General features: G+C 43.0%; 2 non-coding genes across 2 annotated transcripts; both read right to left on the reverse strand.

Moving 5' to 3' along the window:
• Positions 1-6335: 6335 nt before the first annotated feature.
• Positions 6336-6406, reverse strand: TRNAG-GCC (transfer RNA glycine (anticodon GCC)). The gene has a single exon. It is a non-coding gene; the product is annotated as a tRNA-Gly (tRNA).
• Positions 6407-13314: 6908 nt separating this feature from the next.
• TRNAG-GCC (transfer RNA glycine (anticodon GCC)) lies at positions 13315-13385 on the reverse strand. The gene has a single exon. It is a non-coding gene; the product is annotated as a tRNA-Gly (tRNA).
• Positions 13386-14873: the final 1488 nt, after the last annotated feature.

A 14873-nucleotide genomic window follows, 5' to 3' on the forward strand; every position in this document is an offset into this window, starting at 1 on the left:
TCACCCCACCTAGTCTTCTGGCGTCCTCGAATGCGCTTCCCTTTGGCACACATTCTGTAATCCTAATGGTCCACCGGTTTTCTAACCTACGCATTACATGACCTTCCAAGCTCAATTTCTTTCTCTTAATGTCAATTATAATATCGGCTATCCCTGTTTGCTCTCTGATCCACAACGCGCGCTATATATTGTCACGTAGTAGTGAGGGTGAAGAGGGCACCAAAACTTTGACTGACGAAACTAGCGTTTCATTGGGCGAACTTGTGCCTTCAAAGCAGGCTACACTTAAAGCTCAACGAAAGCAACGAACAACGTGGGCGATCGTCGAAAATCTGATCAGCGGGTCAAGCGCGTCGGCTTTTATACATCAGTCGTCGAACATTCAAGAGTAATCGCTGGGACCCGCGTGCCTTCCACAGTGTTCTACATTATTCGCGTCGCGCACACATGCAATCAAATTACACAACGTGCGGTCAGAGACAGCGGATGGAACCATCGAAACATTCCAGAAACTTCCAATACATGCAGGAGCGTCCTGCGCTGCGCGATAACATTTGTTAGGCGGTGAAACGTGGTCGTCAGATAAAGATAGGCAAAAACACGTGTCAATATATATATATATATATATATATATATATATATATATATATATATATATATATATATATATATATATAATGTATGTACACACACACACACACACACACGGGGTTTGCGGCACATATGATATAGCCCCTCTTAAAGCTTTCTGTTTTAAATGTCGCTGCATTGTTTAGGAAAAGTTGCAACTTATAAAAAACCACAATTGGAGAACAAATTTACTCGACGGAGTGAGAGGATAACGGTTCAAAAGGAATAGTGACTGTCGGGGACCTGTCGTCGGAGAGCAATCAAATTAAATTTATTGGCTGTTCTAGTAAGAAGTTGAATAATTGGAGGCTCGGTTAACTTTTTCGAACATTGTTAAGAACGGCCAGCTGCAGTGCAAGTTTTGCCGGCCAGTTGCGACTGTGGCAGCAACTTTCCTGGAACGTCGCCGCACACCTCTAGACACTGCGTGACTAAGTCGACTGTGTGAACAACAATACGTGCGTCCTCGACTCTCCGTCGCTGGAGCCGAGTTTGACGAAGTCGCCATTGTAACTAAACGGGCTCGGCGGACCCACTATTGTTACTGAGCCGCGGGAACGTCTACTGACACCCCTTCCCACGCGTCGACAAAGACGCCAGACAATGGGCTGCCGGCGGGCGCGCTGCAGCTCGGGGAATGAATGCCCCTACGGTGCCGGGTCGTCTCCCCTACGGTGCCTCGTCTCCCTACGGTGCCTCGTCTCCCCTACGGTGTCTCGTCTCCCCTACGGTGCCTGGTCAACTCACCTACGGTGCTTGGACGGCCGTTTCCGTCACCTGGGTATCGGGGGAGGACCGAGTGTTTATAAACTGCTGTTGTGCGGCTGCTCAGGACACTCTCTCTCAAGCAGTCATGTTAGACTGATGTACTTTCTCAAACAGTCATGTTAGACTGATATAAATACTGTAAATAAACCCATATTCCTCGTTCTCGATGAGAAGCAGTCCTTCCCTTCATCAACCTCCTCAGCGTGGATAAGTTGCACGACGGCATGGGCCAGCTACCTTCTAATTAATGCCCGACTCCAATCTTGACAACGGATCATGAGCGATGGGATTGAACCCCCAGTCATAACAACATGCTTTCACTGATCAGCTGTCGGAAGGAGGTCAGTGCACTAGAATTTGTGCGGTAAAGCTCACTCCCACGGCGATCCAGCGCTGAAGCATTTTAAAAAATCACTTGCGACAACGCAAATGAGATGGCGCTGTGACGACGACTACTCCTGCGGCAGAGTTGTGCTGAATGACGCAAAGTGTTCCAGTTAATTATTACCAGAATGAGAGAGCGGTATACGTAGACAACTAAGGAGACAGCCAAGGATAGCTTCGAGCCAAGTAATGGAACGCGTTTTGAACCGTCTGGAAGGTGTATGGAAGCCCATGATGATGATTGTGATTTATTGGCATCCCCCTATAACGCGGCTGTGACAAATAGTCGCCTAACTTGCCTGATTTAATCAGGTATGCTATGCACGTTTTTAATTCTAGGATTTCTTTTTGTGTGCATTTCCTTAATCCTCTTTTCTTTCTTTTTCTTCCTCAAGAAGACTCTGTCTACCTTGTACAGCTACATATGCCTGTAAGAGATCCAGTCGTATCAATCTCTTCCCGGCTTTCTTTTTTTCCATCAATACTCTAAACGACTCATGCTTATCTCGAGTGCTGACCGGTTGATGCTTCCGTGCGCTTTAAATCCAAGCGTTCCTGGAAGGTGTACGTTACCTACGGGTCTCACTAGGGTCACGATGGGTCTCAATCCCATCGAATTCCATTGGGATGTGCTGAGTTGTCTCCGGGATATTTTATTGCAACATACATATGCCTCATCTTGTTGCGAATATTTGCCGGATTACTTTCGACCACCTGGGTTTATGAAAGGGGCCCTGAACCACTTTTTATCGAAGTTGAGAAAGACAAAGATAGGCTATTTCAGAACCACTTTACCGCAAAAAGTACTTCAATGCGTTAGCAGAAGCGGAGTTATCGGCAATCAAACACGGCCTCCCAGCTGTGCTCCCCTTTCTCCTTCAATGCATTGCACTGCGAAGGCTACGGCGGAGACATCACTGTGGCGTGCAGTTCAAATTTCCGATTTGGTGCCTATGCCGTGCTAAACGTAAGCCAAACGTGGCTGTCCTCAGAGAGCCGCAGTGCGCTTAGCCACTGGACTCGTGGCGGCACCTCGCGGCGGCCGCAGTGTAGCCGAGCGCAGCGACCAGTAGCAGCCGCGTATTGGAGTGTGCTTTATGACGAAATAAAGCACACATAAAAGAGCGAGGATCATGGGCTTTTGAAACGAGAGCGTTTGAGAGAAAGGTGACTTCGCGCTCCGCTTGCGAGCTCTATGGACCGCGTACGACAGCAGAACTTGGCTGAGATGTTCACAACAGCGTCTGCTACCCGCGGACTATGTTATTTCACCAAGCCCGAGGGGTGATTTCGGGCCCCTTTAACGTGTAACTAAATCTAAACCCCCGAATGTTTGTGCATTTCGCCCCCATTAACTCAGGTCTATCCTGGCCGCGGCCAGGATGGATCTGAGTTACCACAGCGGGTGAAGCGGCTCACTTATTCTGCAATAAAGTATGTTTTTTCGCATGCTTAACATTGACGAATATACTGCGTTGTTTACGTCGAGAAGTTCACCCTGCTGTAAATGAACGAATGAATGAATGAATGAATGAATGCAGAAGGCCGCATAAGTCCACATTGGGTAGAATTTTTTACTTATGGAAAATGTACTTTTGGACAATGGCGTGCCTCGAACTCTACTTGTGGAACGCACATAGAAAGCGTCCATGAAAATTGGCTCAACGTGTGCGCAGGGTTTTTCATTATGCCCTCCCTACCCGCATCGTCTAATTCATATTTCCCCCTTTCGTCCATCCCCAGTGTAGGGTAGCAAACCAAGTGCTCGTCTGGTTGATCTCGCTCCCTTTATCTCCTTGCTCTCTCTCTCTCTCTCTCTCTCTCTCTCTCTCTCTCTCTCTCTCTCTCTCTCTCGTGTGCTTCCACTCTGGGACAGTTCGCAGACATTCAACGAGAAATGAGAAGCTACCATTATTTATTATTGTTTAGTATTCGCTATTTATTCAATAATCATTCCTATTTTGGCACGTATCATTATCTTCATCGGTTATCTTCGCTACGCATTACATGACTTGCCCTGATCACTTATTACACCTGTTCAATGTAAAGCACTAGGCCATTTTTCCATGTGTATATTGTGCGCTGCTTTGTTTAGACGGCCTGCAACCAGGCCATACAATACACGCGGATGCAAAAAAAAAAAGAAAAAAGAAACGATGTTAGCGGTTGCTTTCCTTTATTTCTTTTTTTTTTTACAAGGAATTCCAGAATCTGTGCATTATTGTGCAGTCACAAATGTGTATGTTTCTCTTGAGAACTCTCCTAGCACAAAAAAAGCACAGAAAAAGTTCCATCTACCGAAAAAACGGGAAAGAGTCACTACAAAGTTATTGCATTGTGTGTTTCAAGGCCTGATGCATTCACAACTCGGGATGTTAAGAAAAATGAATGATCTGAGTAAAGGTTCTAGCATTGACAGATTATGTCCTTACATATTCAAAGCAAAACCCGGCGTATATTTATTCAATATGGGCCAAGCATTACCGGCGACGGATTACACAGTACTGGGGTAGTAAAATCTATTATATCAAGGAACAAGCTCGAAAGGTAAATGAAAGATTTTTTTTACTCATCATTTGTAATTCTTGTCTTTACTTTTGTCTTATGTTTCTTCTTATACGCAGTGCGCTGAATTTTGCAGTGTAAGTGCCGTGATTTCTTCTTTTTTTGTTTGTTTCGATGTGTTCACATAAGAAAAGACTAGCGATATCATTAAATGTAGAAAACAGATTTGCGGCCAGCCCGACTTTTGCGGCTTTTTGCCTGCGCCCCTGACTTCATGCGACGTGATGCCGACAAAACTGAATTGAATCGAATCTTTTACAGGCAAAACAGAAACACCGGAGGACGCAAACGCGCCAACTTGTACTATTCGCTTACCGCCACCAAGGCTAAGGATAAGGGCGTGTGTAATATCACCAGCACTAACTTTCCGTTTCCACTTTAAAGCCGTGCATTACTGGCGGATAATAATATACACCAACAAAGAGAAGAAAGAAATAATAATAATAATTGTCTACCTTTACTCGGCACGTTGGCCCCTATCGGGATCAGCAAGCCAGAAGGCGTTTGATGTCGGCGTGGTCACGTGTTAAAATATGGCAGTGCCCATGCAGAGGCACCTGTAAGCGGTTTATAACATAGAGTTTCCTAGAAACAGAGGAAACTGAGGCGCGGAGGGCGATAAGAATCAGCGAACTTGCATAAGTATTTATATTGCGAGTTGTTGCACTTAAAAGCCAATATATTTTTTTTAACGAACAATTTGCACAGTCACAAAGCCGCTCGAAGCCAGAAGCACGACGTTCAGGCAAATCAATGTAACTAACCATCATTTCCGCGCTGGCTGAACCACCATGCTTGCAGCTGTCGTACCCACTAACGCCAGAGAGACCTCTAGTAATTCTTGTAGTAAACTTTACGGTATATACATCACACACAAAATAATGCACCTCGTACTGCGCTCGATGCGCCTTAATTCACAAATATTTCAAAGAGGAACATTTTATGAGCTGCGTTGGCATGTAATCGAAGCAGTGCTTCGATCCACGTGCTTGGCGAGTAAATTATGCCACGGAACCCCCTGTGCCCGTTATTCCGCATACCGCCATGTTTGGGATGGCGTTCTCAATAAAAGCGTTCCAAGTTGACAAGGTCGTCCTACACAGGCGCCCAGTCCGGTGGTGCTTATGGTGCCTTTAGAAACCCTTCGAGAATACGCAAGGCTTCAGATAATTTTTTTTCCTTGTCGATTTTAACATTTGTGTGTCGCACAGGGGCCATTCCATTCTTCTGAATGTGCAGAGACTTAAAATCATGATCGTGTTGTAGTGGACGCCGGGGAGCCTTTTCACCGGAAGATATCTAATACCATGATAAGCTAGCGGAAGCTCCACAGTTTTTGGCTGTTTAAAATGACAACGAATTGGCCATCCAAGGGGCGCAGATGAGCTCAAATTTTTGTTACGCACGCACTGTTGGTAAGAGGAATGAATGCATATTTCCTGCATACATTGATTAACGAGTGTCACTGGGAAAGAAAGAAAGAAAGAAAGAAAGAAAGAAAGAAAGAAAGAAAGAAAGAAAGAAAGAAAGAAAGAAAGAAAGAAAGATTGTGTACGTTATATAACGGCCGTATTTAATCTCTAATTCAACACTCCTTGGCCAAAAAAAAAAAAAAAAGAAAGCATTGAGCTGGCATTGGCACACAGAAGTAGGCAGGAAAAAAAAAACCTGATTGTTATGCTATTTTTGCAACAACATCACTGCAAGATAAGCAAGTCGTGACTATGTTTGCAGCAGGCTCCTTCAAAACTTTGCCAAAAGTTATTGTTATCAGCGCGCATAAACTTATTTAAGGCTTTAAAATAAACTTATTTATCCTTTAAGGCTTCCAAAAAAACACTAACAGTCGATGATAAAACCAAACCGGGAAGTTTGTTCGTAATCTGAAAAAAAAAAAACAGCCGTTCATTTACTCCCGTATGCCAACACTTACAAAAAGAGTTCACCACGTAGGATTATGGGTATGCGCAAACAGCCGAAAGAAAAAATGCGTCGGCCGGGAATCGAACCCGGGCCACCCGCGTGGCAGGCGAGTATTCTACCACTGAACCACCGACGCCGACGCCTACGTCCATTCAATATCTCCATGGAATGCGGCGTAACTTGCTGCCCTCACTTGAACCGATTAGCTCATTCTTGCGAAATTGGTCTCCAGTGCGAGTTGGCATAGCTGCAAGACAGGCGATGAGGCGCCGAGTACGTGTGTGCGGCCGCCCAAGTGTAGTTCAGCGCTTGTGCTTTTCACAAATAACAGGACGACACGCGACATCGTCTTTAACAGTGAAGAAAGTCGGAACTGATTTAATTCTGGGGTTTTACGTGCCAAAAACCACGATTTAGTTATGAGACACGGCACAGTGGGAGATTTTGGATTAATTTTGCCCACCATATACAGCTGATCTTTAACGTGTCCCCAATGCACGGGAGACGGGCTTTTTTTGCATTTCGCCCCCAGGCGAAATGAGGCCGCCGCGGCCGGGATTTGATCCCGCGACTTCGGCCTTGAACAAAATATGTCTGCGTTGCCGTTTCTTAAGTAAACATGTCCAAGCTCAAATAATTTCGTTCATCGCGTAAGCCTGTGAAGTTCGCAAAGGTGTTAATAGAATACAACATCACTAAACGCATGTGTGCTAACCTACAATACTACAGCCCTATGACCTCAGTCTGCATTTTTACAATTTATTCATATTCAAGACCCGCAAACACAGGCATGCATTCGTAAATTAGGACGACCCCACATACGAGGCGCTCAGGTCTCGAGTGTCTGTTGGCAGCTTAGTACAGCGGTTTGTGAAACTTGTCCTGGCCTTTATTGGCATCTGCATGTTGGAGTGAGCCTCGGACTATATGGCTTAGTTAATTCTGCGTCGATGATTTCACTGCGCCGAATTAACGCTGTGTCGATGCGGTTCAGCTCTGCTCTTGAGCTTGTCACACTCCTTCTTATCTTATTTTTGTAAACGTTATGCAAAAATTAGGAGCCGTTGCGGTTTTCAGGTGAACTTACCATTTTCAAACTTTTTCGTTTGAATCAACAAAAAGATGGCAACCTTTGTGTGAGGAGTACCGTGCGTGAACCTATTCGCATCGCGTTTCTATGGGGGGGGGGGGGGGGGGAATAGACTCTGCGAAATAAATTCTGGGCAGATAAATATGTGTGTTGAACAATGCATTGATTGTGATGTGTGTTGAACAATGCATTGATGGTGGTGGGGTAGACTGTCTGTCTATATGACTCATGGTCAGAGCGAGAACGGAGTCTTTGTTGTGCGAGTCCCTTCCGAAGCAATTCTTGCGAACGCCGATATTTCTGCTGCGAGCATAGAAGAAACGGAATGACAGGAGGAATGATTATGTGCGCGACTGTTCAATGTAGCGTTCTATAAAGACAGCGAGAGAAAGATGAAAGCTCCTGCGACGCAGAACACTAAAAGACAAGTGGAGTCAGAATTAATGCACAGTACTGAAGCCACTCTCCACATTTTCTCGTTCACCCACTCCCACTACAGCCATACTATTCCAATGCATGATGGCCTGATCATTGGAGATGGTGAACTGCTCACCCAATTCACCTCAGGTACTGCAGAATAACCTCTCAGGAAATCTCTTTTTTGTCGTTGTTGTTGTTGACCACATGACATAGTACATGGCCTTACGTAGCACACGGGATGATGAGTACGTCTTCAAAGAATGCCTGTTATGTCTTGTAACTGCAGAAAAAGCGCGTGATGACCTCCTAAGATTTTTAGATCTCGAGTTATAGTTTATGCAATCACATGTTCGTTGGCGTTATGCTCCGCGACGAAAGAAGGCACTGTAGCTAAACTGAACATATTATATTCGGGGTATCCGCATGATGTCCTAAGATCTACTGCGTAAAAAAAGCAGTAAGTCAATCGGGAAGGCCGGCAGTGCTAATGCAAACGCCTGCGGCACTGCGAGAAGCACAAGACACAAGATGTGAGGTCATTATTTGCATCAGATCACCCACAACGTTAAGCTCATTGGTGAACGAATTGGAATGAAAGTCGCGTTTTCGGCACCTGGTAAACTTACAAAAATGTGCCGACAGGTGTATGATCCTAGACGAAGGTGCACCACTAAGTATAGAGACAGGTTCGTGCCGTGTGTGTGTTGATAGTGTTTTCTATACTGTGTTAAGTTATCGTGTAATAGCGCGCAGTGGGCGTCTTTTATTAAAGTTTTTTATGAAAGCTTTTTGAGGACTTTTATTAAAGTTTTTCCAATCCAATCCAGTCTACAGACACTGTATAGACTGTCTATAGACTAATGAAAATTCACGTTTGTAGACAAATGTCTGCAGAATGTCTATAGACAAAAGGGTTACACAGTTCTTCTTTTGTAGACTGAAGTCTAAGGAATGTCGATAGACTGACGTCTATAGATAGTCTAAAGATATTTGCTTATAGACATTTTATGGACTTCAGTATACAAAATAGAACTCTATACAGGAGTTCTACTTTTGTAGACTGAAATTTATAAAATGTCTGTAAGCAAATGTCTACTGACTATAGACGCTTGTCTATAGACATCCCACAGACTTCAGTCTACAATGGTAGAGCTATATCAAGATTTACCTTTGTAGACTCAAGTCTACAAAATGCCTAAGCAAATGTCTATAGACTATCTATAGACATTTGACTTCAGTCTACTAAAGAAGAACTGTATATTCCTATACACTTTTCTCTATAGACATTTGTCTACAAACATTATATTATCATTAATCTATAGATAGTTTATAGAGTGTCTATAGACTCACACATTTTTAGACCAGTCTACAAGAAGTGCAAGGTCGTAAGTCCATAGACTCTCTGTAGATAATTCCTGCAGATCAGTCTATAGCTAATCCATAGACTTAAGCCTTGCAATATTTGTCGATTATTGTCAATACAGGGTGTCCTAACTAACATAAATTCAGTGAAGCTGTTCAACAAAGAATAATGTAAAAAAAGACGGTACAGTAAGATCCGAATTTAAGACTTATGGCGTTCAGTCGTCAGAGATCTGACCTGTAGGTGTTTTATAAAAGTATATCTTGCACCGTGTTCTTTTCAAATCTTGTATTCTTATTGTCCCGATTGGCTAAAATAGCCGGGATCGACATCCTATATACTAGCTATATAAACCATACATTTTGCCAATTACGTTTCGATTACATATAAGCACTCGCTGCTGGGGTTGTTATTGAGCAGTCTATTGGAAATGCCTATAAATAGGTACTGCATCCAGCATGCATATGGTAACATACCCAGGGAACTGTACGTAGAAAATCATGCATGCGGATGGAAGCAGTCGCAAAATCTCAAATGCATGTAGGCGTTAATCTTTATGGTAGACTGCATGAGTATTTGTGCGCGAGCACATTTCAGCAATATTACAGTTGCATGCAATGCATCTGGTTGAACGAAATCTGCCAGCTATCTGCTATATAGAAGTTAGTTTTCATTTCTGTTTACATATGGCGGCAAAACTTTTTTGAATGTATATTACGTATGCTCACGTGTTGCTTCTCATCTGCACTTATACATCAATGTCGATGGCTTAATGGTGCTCCTGAACCAGCTGCACTCTCATGTGTTGCATAAACAGAAAAATACTGAAGGAAATCCACTAGTGCTGAATCATGCAATGCAACAAAGAAAACACGTGCACCGGCATTGAATTAACTCTTCTTATTGCGCCGTGTATTAATTTTCTTAAAATGCCGGTCTTTCGCTATGATCGAAAGAGACTATTTACAGATATACAGAGTACTTCTCCTTTGCAAGCAAGGCCGCCAGGCCGGCCTTGACCTTCGTGTCATATGTCCCAAAGATGCTGCAAGTGTATGTTGCAAATAAGTAGATGGAACAATGTGAGAAGAAAATACCAAGTGTGTGTTCTTTGTATGTTCATTGAGCAGCTTCATATATTTACTCAAAGCACTTAAGGGAATACTCAATGCGGTTAAGGTATGAGTGATAGCTGCTTGTGAATACCAATCAGTATTATTATGTTTCATTTTATGGTATGATGAACAATTAAGCAGTCCCAACTGCTGGTGGTGCTACAGCAACAGTATGTTGCTTTTAGCACAAGTTTATATACGACACATCATTGTAGTTATCTGAAATTATCTCTATATCAATTGCTGAAACAAGGTAAGAGAGTTATTGGACTGTCTGTGCATTTTTTGGCAGCCATTTAAGTATGCCCGCGCATAGGGATATCCTCAGAGGAGTGACTTGAGTATTCACAGTATCATACCAAAGATGGTAATTTATTTTCCTTAATACACATTTCAATGTATTTCTCATACTCTTAAATGAACGGGTCATTGCTCATAACTTCAACAGAAAGCAGGTGGATTGATTGTATTGATATGGTCACATAGTTTCTTACAGGCAATAAAGCCTCTTGGGCATGCTAACACATTTACAAGATAGCTATACCACATGAGTACCCGAAATACCACAGGAGCACTTTGTGTCAAGGCACGACAGATATGAACCTCCTAGTAAACAAATCTGAAACTTTAGCTCGAATAAATGCTATCACAGTAAATTATTTAAGCTGCTCTCAAAAATATAAACTGTTTCTAGGGTTTCGAGGTTGAGGACTTTAGGTTAACGCAAAAAAACAAAACCAAATTGAGTAAGAAATGCCATGTCAGTATGCTCGACTTTCATTTTTTTTTCAATAAATGGGACCAATTTGCTGAACATTTTATGTGATGAAACGTTTTAAAAATATATTTAACAGGGACATTCTCTGGAAACATTGTGACATACAACAAGACAGCATACCTATGTGGTCATATTAAAATGCCCCGATCATTTTACAAGCCTTCCCTGGCTGTTTTCATGAAGATAACCTGGCAATCTATAACACCCGCAGCTTAAGTGCAATAAAAGAAATATTGTGGTTCAATGCTTGGCAAGTACTGCCAGTCCAATATATTTAGTAAAAACGAATAACACGTCAGTCACTTGACATGCAGTATTAGATTCAACTGAATTGAATCACTTGTTTAATAAAGCTGACAAGGGCTTGGGCAAGTTCGTAATTGATGGCCAAACGAGCACAGCACGGAAAACAAGGACACAGAGACACACAGATAAACAAATGCAACAATGTGAGGGAAAACTATTCAATGAGTTACTTTGACGGTTCAATAGTAGTTTTACATATAATTTGCTGTCATCACATATGTCTCTAGTTAACTTGGTTTACCTCTGACTAAAGACTACATGGCAATATGAATCATTACCATTATGATGTTTCGCTATGTTACAGTATGATGACCAGTTAGATAACCGTAATGGTTGCCGGAGCCAGCAAGGTACGTTTCGTTTCAAGACAGGTTCATGTGACACACAGTGTACTAATAAAAATAAAAGAAATGCGAAAGTTCCAAACTATTCCTATAATAATAATGGCTTGAACAAAGATACCCGGCTAGACTGTGCACATTTCCGGTGTTAATGCAATATGCCCGTGCCGCACGAACATGCTCAGCATAGTGACTGCAGTTTTGAACAATCACGTTAAGAATTGCAATTTATTTCCGCTTAGAACAGTCTGCAATGTCTATTTTCTCATACTTCGAGATGAATATATTTGCCACACTTTCAGTAGAATGCACATGAATGGGGGCGTACTGATCAGGTTACTCATCAACTAAAACATGTTACGATCTCTTAGGTGTGTTGATAAGGGTAGAACAAATGCAATGCCCACTGAATTATTTGAATAATCTGTGCGTTATCTACTTAGAAAAGACCACCAAATTGATAATCTGACTCTTTTTCTTCTTTTGTACAGCGCATGTAGTATACAGTCTGTCCAAGACAATGGCACTAAATGCAGCAGTAATGAATACCGTAATACTTATTACGCATGACGAGGATTTCATACCATGCACGATTGGCACAATGCGAATCTGCGCCAGCAGCTGCCTAGTTATTAAAAACACGTAAACAGCATAACGCCGAAGTATCCAATGGCGCTTAACGCCTTTCAAATAGCCCGAAAGATAACTTCTGCTGCTAAACTGTTTATAAAAGAGACAAAAAGAAAGAAATCTTTCAGCTATCGTCAAGTGCAATGCCTTCAGTTTGAAACGTGTAAAGGTGCTTCCCCGAGCGACTAATTTATTGTACTCTAATTTTTTTGGCTAAGTTGCGAAGCAGCGAGTGACTGAGCTCCCATAGCAGGTTTCATTCTCCAAAAGCTTTTGTGGTTGCATATACTTAGATTGGGTGAATCTAGATATTTCTTCAAGTCTCGTGTTTTGCTTGCGGTAACTTCCCAAAATTAGTGAGACTGGTTACCAGGAACCTTAAAAATACTGCTATTTTTAAACTATACGAAAACGGCAGCGCACACACTGCTGATGCATGCCCCGCAAACACGGCCTTTCATCCGAGTACGCTAGCATTTATTTGACCATACGTCTCTGTTTGAAAATTCTTCATGCTAACACAATTTCGAGCTAACGCAATTCCGAGCGTCACTGTGAAAAAAAAATAAAGACGATTGTGTACATTATATAACAGCCATCTTTAAGCTCTAATTCAGGACTCCTTGGCCAAAAAAAGCATTGAACTGGCATTGGTCACACTGTTCTATGCAGTAGGGATGAAAAAACAACTGATTGTTATGCTATTTTTGCGACGACATCGCTGCAACATAAGCACGTCGCGAGTATGTTGCAGCAGGATCCTTCAATACTTTGTTAAAAATTATTGTTATCAGCGCACATAAACTTATTTACGTATCCTTTAAGGCTTCCAAATGACACCAACAGTCGATGATACAACCAAACCTGGAAGTTTGTACGAAATCTGGACGAAAAGAGAGAAACTCCCATTCATCTGCTCACGTATGAAAACACTTACAAAAAGAGTTCACCACGTAGGATAATGGGTATGCTCCAATAGTAGAAATAAAGAAAGGAAAACATGCGTCGGCCGGGAATCGAACCCGGGCCACCCGCGTGGCAGGCGAGTATTCTACCACTGAACCACCGACGCCAGCACGTGTGGGCATTCCACGTCTCCATGGAAGGCGTTGTAATTTGCTGCCCAGTCACTTGACCCGATTGGCTCATTCTTGTGAAACCGGTCTCGAGTGCGAGTCGGCATAGCTGCAAGAGAGGCGATGAGGCGCCGAGGACGTGTGTGTGGCAACTCAAGTGTAGCTCTGCGCTTGTGCTTTTCGCAAATAACAGGACGGCAAGCGGCATCGTCTTTAACAGTGAAAAAAGTCGGAACTGATTTAATTCTGCGGTTTTACGCGCCAAAAACCACGATTTGATTATGAGACACGGCATAGTGGGGGACTCAGGATTAATTTTGACCACCATATATAGCTGATCTTTAACGTGCCCCCAATGCACGGGACAGGGGCGTTTTTTTGCATTTCGCCCCCAGGCGAAATGCGGCCGCCGCGGCCGGGATTTGATCCCGCGACTTCGGGCTTGAAGAAAGTGTGTCTACGTTGCCGTTTCTTAAGTAAAAACGTCCAAGCTCAAATAATTTCGTACATCACGTAAGCATGTGAAGTTCGTAAAGGTGTTTATACTAAACGCATGCGTGCTCGCCTATAGACTACTACAGTCCTATCACTTCATTCTGCATTTTTACAAATTATTCATATTCAAGGCTCGCAAACACATGCACGTAGTACATAAAGGCTGAGAACAGTCATTAGAGATTAGTTGCGATTCGGCAATTAGGACGACCCCACATATGAGGCGCTCAGGTCTCGTGTGTCTTTTGGCGGCTTAGTACAGTGGTTTGTGAAACTTGTCCTGGCCTTCTGCATCAGCATGTTGAAGTTCGCCTCGAACTATATGGTTTAACTAACTTTGCCTCGATAATTCAACTGCGTCGATTCGGTTCAGCTCAGCTCTTGAGCTTGTCACAGTCCTTCCTATCTTATTTTTATAACCGTTATGTAAAAATTAGGAGCCGTCGCGGTTTTCAGGGGAACTTACCAATTTCAAAGTTTTTCATTTGAATCAACAGAAAGATGGCAACCTTTGTGTGACGAGTACCGTGCGTGAACCTATTCGCATCGCGTTTCTATGGGGGTAAAGATAGACTCCGCGAAATAAATTCTGGGCAGATGAATATGTGTGTTGAACAATGCATTGATTGTGGTGGGGTAGACTGTCTGTCTATATGACTCATGGTCTGAGCGAGAACGGAGTCTTTGTTGTGCGAGTCCCTTCCGAAGGAATTCTTGCGAACGCCGATATTTGTGCTGCGAGCATAAAAGAAACCGAAAGACAGGAGAAATGATTATGTGCGCGACTGTTCAGTGTAGCGCTCTATAAAGACAGCGAGAGAAAGATGAAAGCTCCTGCGACGCAGAACAGTAAAAGACAATTGGAGTCAGAATTTGTGCACAATACTGAAGCCACTCTCCACATTTTCTCGTTCACCCGCTCCCACGACAGCCATACTATACCCATTCATGATGGCCTGATCATTGCAGATGGTGAACTGCTCACCCAA

Source organism: Dermacentor variabilis, chromosome 1 (genome assembly GCF_050947875.1).
Source record: "Dermacentor variabilis isolate Ectoservices chromosome 1, ASM5094787v1, whole genome shotgun sequence".
NCBI classification, from domain to species: domain Eukaryota; kingdom Metazoa; phylum Arthropoda; class Arachnida; order Ixodida; family Ixodidae; genus Dermacentor; species Dermacentor variabilis.